This window comes from Oryzias latipes, chromosome 15 (assembly GCF_053564925.1).
Source record: "Oryzias latipes strain Hd-rR chromosome 15, Olatipes_Hd-rR_3.1".
Taxonomy (NCBI): domain Eukaryota; kingdom Metazoa; phylum Chordata; class Actinopteri; order Beloniformes; family Adrianichthyidae; genus Oryzias; species Oryzias latipes.
The window spans coordinates 18,938,621-18,944,678 of NC_136251.1; positions in this window are offsets into that span (position 1 = coordinate 18,938,621).

The window sequence follows — 6,058 nt, forward strand, 5'->3', positions numbered from 1 at the left end:
GCTCCCTCCACCAAACGTCCCAGTCAAACCGAAGTTGTTTCTAACACCCAGTCCCTTTCTTCTTCCGGACTGTCATAATTTATTTTCTGCCTGATCATTGATTTTTGTTTTTTCTTTAAATTTTGTTCTCCTTTTATATACATAAAGCTTTCTGGCACACTCTTGTGTGAATCAGCCTTTTCATTAGGGAACATATCAAGAACCTTTTCCATAAAATTCGCCGTCTTTTAAGTTAATTTCTTTTTACTCCACTAACAAAAGACAGTCCACAGCAGTGAAGACCTAATAAAAAAACAACCTTGCCGTGCTTTGAAACTGGGGCTCCTGAACAATCGGCTCATTATTGAAGCCGTCAAAGCTGCACGTCTGGATCATTTGTTGTTGTTTTTTTAATTCACAGCACATTGACTACAATCTGTGTGAACGTCCATCAACTTCTGCATCCAGGTTTTAATTGATCATGTTGACCTAGAACTGTGTCTGAAGTGACTCCACAATGTCTTTCATGGACTGAAAGACTTTGTGATACTTTAGGTGGTAAATACTTTTTTTGGGAAATTTTGTAACAAAAAAACAAAGTGTGAAAGTGTCATCTCCAGCATGTCCAACCCCCCCCCCCCCCCCCCCCCCCCTCTGTGGAGAGAAGGAGCAAGCACCTCCTGGACAAATATTTAAAGTCAAAACAGGCTGGGCCCATAAAAAGCTGAGAGGTGGTGGTGTGGCTACATCTGTCAGGGGGTGGGAGGGAGCGCAGGGGAAAGAGAGGGGTTTGCTGGAGCAGCTGCTGAAACGAGACTGGACACTGCTGACGCCAACACCTGTCCAGCCTGGAGACACACTGTGAGCAAATGTCCTGCCCCTCAAACCCACAATCAGACACACACAACTGTACGAGTTATGGCGCAGACATGTAAAACTCACACAACCAGATTTGGGCATGAAAGAGAGGCGGCGGTGAGCACACCTTACCCAGCTTCTAGCAGCCCAACCACAGCCCTTTTCTCTGGCTGGACCCCCCCATCTGTTGCCTCCCTGGGGAGTGTGAGTGTGCATCTGTGTGTGTTTAAGTGTCTAAGGGTAGGAGGTCAGGGGAGGGGACAGGCAGCCTCGGCCCCGGCTGCCCATTGATCAACAGCTGCTGGGCTTCTCATGCTGGGCTGGATGGCTGGGAAGGCGACAGCAGCTGGTTTGGAGAGAAGGTAGGAGCTCAGGGCCAGAAGCTGCGACCCGGAGATGCAGTCTAGGTCAGGAGCAGGGGGTCGAGGCGTGGAAGCTCGATGGAAACTGGGTGGGGCTCGGGGTACTGAGAGCTTCAAACAGGAGAGAGCTATCAGCTGAGGAGCAGTCAGGGTTAGAGATGAGTGGAAATGCTCCAGCCAGATGCTGAAAACAGGAGAAAAGACAGAAAGAGAAAGAGCTTAGGTGACAACAAAGCTTCAAAATAACTTGTCAGGACATGGTAACTCTTTAAAAATTCATAAAAAATGTTGCAGCATTAGATTTGACTCTTGTCTGCCTAAAACTGTTGGAAAAAGTTGGGAGAACAGGACATTATAGAAAGTTTAAATAAAGTCAAACTGATTAAAACATTAAGATGCCTATAATTATGCCTTATTAACTGCCTAATAAGTTATCAAACAACCAAAGTTTCAAAATCAATGAATGCAGACACTTGAAAACTGTAAGGTGTGAAGAAAGGAAACATTCATGTCAAACACAGCAGAAGAAAGACAGCTGCAGCTGGCTAAGGGCAGCCAGTTTTCTGTCTATGGTGACGAGAGTGAAGAACTAAACTTGCCTCAAAGTGGGTCCTGGGATTCATAGACAGCAGCAAAAACGGAATCTTCATAAAGTAAAAATGCCCTTGTTTCAAGAAAAAGTGTCTTATTTTCTTGTTAGAGTAATAATCATATGTAGAAAGTTTTTTAATAGCAAAATAATCTTCGTTTAAAAAAACTAATTATTTCTTCTTAAAACAAACATTTCTGGTAAGATCACTTTTCTGAATAGATACAGCATCCTGCCTGTTCTGCCGTTCATTTAACTTTCTGTGTGTCTTTTTTTACGATCACTTCTTTCAACCCTTGTGCTATCCTATGACCACACCCCTTACATTGACATGATCTCCCTACCATGACAAAGGTGGATAAAGGTGGAAAGATTTCATGTAATCCATGGACACCAGTGAAGATCACAAATCATTCAAGAAAAAAGGTTCAGCGCACTGTCTAGTGGGTCTAGATGACCCAACTCCCAACGTTAAAGTGCTTAGGATAGCACAAGGGTTACAGGTTTGTTGTAGCAGCTGTAAAGGTGAACAGCTGCAAAAAGAGCTAATCTTTGAACAAGGATTGAAGTTGTGTCATTAATTTACTCCTCTAGGGCTCATTTACTTGTGCTTGTCCAGGCGTGAGTCCATATTTCACACATATCACAGGGAAACTTCACAGGAGCACCTATTTGTGTCAGAACCAAAGTAAAGCTTCTTTATACGAATAAGATGTGTACTAATGAAAAAAACTCTAGAAACTATCCTTTTTGCTAAAAACTTTGCTTATTGTAGGCAATTTGTTGAAAGTAATCCACCGTTTAATTAATTGCAAACATTTTTGTTATATTTTGCTGTATGCTGCCAAAACTTTTACCTAACTGTGTACACTATATGACTACTTATACTCTCTGATGTGTTAGTCTCATTCAGTTCCAACAGAGAGAGGCAAACTCAAATGAGACAGAAAAAGCAAATGTTTTTAGTGAGTTGTCACAGAGCCATTGGTGGGGTTCTCATGTCCAGAATCTTCAATGATCCTCAATGATTTGAATTTCTCGTTAACTAAAAGATACTTACTGCATGGGCAGATAATTGCAATACTTTATAGTGATTCTCTTTTTAAGATGAGTGTTCTTTCCCTGTTTTTAGGCCACTTCTTTTTGCTGCGAGTGACCCATGGAGACACTAAGCAGGTTTTGAAGCCTGCACAGGAGCTGCCTGTCTGCGCCGGCCGCCTCACATCTGCTGTGTTTGGGGAGTTTTTACAGAGTTCAGGGGAGGAGGACGTAGTGACTGGAGAAAAGAAGGGAAGAAGAAGAAAAGCAGGTGAAGGAGGATCAAGCCAAGCAACTTTCCACGTTTTTTTACTGCTGTGCATTCCACACAGAGGTCAGGTCCTTGGATGAATGAGAAGATAAAGGGTCACAGTGTTGCTCAAGAGCACTAAATGTTGGATCAAATCTTTAAGACTGACAGTATTATGTTAAAAATAAAAAAATATAAATTTCAGAATGAGAAGTCTTAAAACATCTATTGGAAAAACTGCCGTCGTTGAGTTATAAAACTATATTTGCAATGTGATTTTCTTTACCAGCTTGAACCATAGACACATAAAGCTTTGAAATAAAAATTGTAAGGTGGCCAACATTTTGCCTGAATAGATTTAAAAACTCAGAGTTTCCCATTCTAAGTAATACCATTACTTAAAATGTAGACATGAAAATCGGGGTTTGAGTAAATAAAAGTAACATAAAAGTACTCAGTTACTTTTGAAATATTTGATACAAAGTACTTTTGAAATCATTTAATGATGTAAGAAGTATTTTGCTTAAACCTATTAACCTACTCATTCTTGAAGGCAATAAATATAAAATGGTTCAAAAACTTTAGTAAAAGTATAAATCGTGGTGCAAAAACCCTTCTTCAGAGTACATTTTTTCAGAATGACTTAAACATTACTGTTTAAGTAATGTAAGTATTATTTTATATTTAACCTTTGGTCTGGTTTATTTCAGTGATCCTCTTTAAATGTGGATGTTTTTTTTCTTCCAATAACTAAAATTTTCATCTGAGTTTTTTATTTTTTCTATTAACTTTTTAAAAATGTTGCTTACACACTCACACAGCTGGTATAATAAAAATTGTAGTTAGTAAAAAATTACAATAGATCTCTGCAGTCTGAGCGATTGTAAGAGTGTCAGAAATAACAACCATTGTTTTTATTTGTGTGAATTTGCTGCAGATCAAATTAGTATTTTTCAACAAACTTTGAAGGAAAATAGAAACTCCGCAGAGGAACACTTTCATCTCTACGTCAGCCGTTATGTCAGATTGGATTCTGCAGAAATCTTTCAGCACCTCACCGACTGATCTAAAAGCCCAAAGGAGGAGCTTGATGAGCTTTGTTTCCAGGTCAAATGTCAGGGAGCGTGCCGAAGGCTCACCTTCACCTCAGGAAGACGCTCAAAGTTTTCAGAATCATTTCCTCCCAAACGCTCAGGTGCGTTGTTTCTTCAACCAGCTGAAGGAATAACTCACTTGGTTGCTCTTTAACTCTGCATCCTCCAGCAGCACAATGCAGTGGCAGCCGCCGCCGCTGCCGCACAAAGAGGCCTGAACGTGGGATTCAAATGAGGTTCGGAGAAGGGGGGAGGGGGGGGGGGTGCAGGGATGAAATGAGCAGGAGGGGGACATGCAGGGAGGAGGGTCAGAAAGGGGCAGCAGCGCCCTCCCCCTGCTGTGACACCATCAAGTCCCCCCCATTGGTTCAATAAAAGAATAAGGCCAGGCTTTGTGCCAGTTTGCAGTGTTTCACTTTAGGAGACCCACTTCCCTCAGGTAGCACGTTCTCATGCAGGCTAAGAGGTAAACACATCTGTGTGGGCGTCTGTGGCTTTGAAGGTTGTTTGTGCATTCAGATGCAGTCAAATAAGAGGAAGCTTGGCCAAAACAGGGAAATGAGCTGCAGGTGAGGCTCAGGTCAAAGCCAAGCCGTGGTCACACAGAGCAATGACAGCAAACACAGAGGGATGGAAACGCTTTAGGTAGAAATTAAAACACATTTATTCTGACCCTCTTCATCAATAGGAAGATTCCCGGGAGAGAAACATGACCTCTTAGTCAATCAAGTGTTCATCAAGCTTTTACTGGCAAATGGCTCCCTCTAGTGGTCATAAATAAATCTTTTCAGTCAATAATAAAAAGATTTGGTCTGTTTAACACATATAAGTGGAAAAAGAGGGAAAATGAGGAACAAAACAAAATAATGGATTTTATGGTTCACCTACTGTCAGTTCTGTGTTTTTTCTTCATTCATAAGAATAGTTTGTGAGGACCGTAATGCAGCCACATTTTTGTAGTAAGAAAAAGCAAAATTGGAAAGACCAGTAAATAACTGAGCTCCAAATATTTATTCATGCTTTTATTTTGTTCGTTTGTTTTTACTTACGTTTTAACGACTGACTCACTGTTCACACGTTCATGAGATTTCTCGTCAATACAAATATATTTATCCTATTTACAGATAGTTTGTGTTCTAGGACAAATTAAAGTTGCAGGATTATTTTTAAATGTATCAGGTTAATCAAATTGCTGCCATTTTAGTGTTTTCTTAGCTCGACAAATGCTGTTTTTTTCAGCGGTTCTACTGATTTCAAGTTCTTTGAACTTGTCAAAAAGGGACTTAAAACAATGGCGAATGCTAAATGTTTCTACTGTTTTATATTGATTTTTTTATAACATCTTAACATTTTTGTCTTTATTTTTTTCTCCCTGTTTTTTTAAAGTGCTTGCATAAAAATGTTAAAAGGAAGAAATCTGGAGAAACTATTACTGGTGGCCTTCTGTTGAAGTTGCAAATCCAGACCTAAGTACCAGATTTAAATTCCTGATCCCCATCATTGTGTTTTTTAAACAGTACAAATCTTTTCTTTTACAAGAACATTTTAAACTATTTACTTATCTTTGTTTTTTTTTCCTTTAGGATGCCGATATCACCACTGAATAGTTTTTAAAAGTGTTGAATAATTGTTTTCCCCATTGTTTCTATTTTTTTTAATTTTTCCAACTGTTAACTTTGCACCAGAGGTTTTCTTAGGACATTCTGGGCTTGATTAAAGCAACTGTCTTCAGGGGATTTTAGTTTTCTTTCTTCATTTTTTTTGCAGTTTCTTTTTTGCATTGAATAGTTAATTTCCTCTTTTTGGGTCTTTATTCCATTCTTGGATCATTTGTAGGTGGTGCTTTTTTGATGATGAAGGAAATGGCTTTGGAAATGATCACTGAACA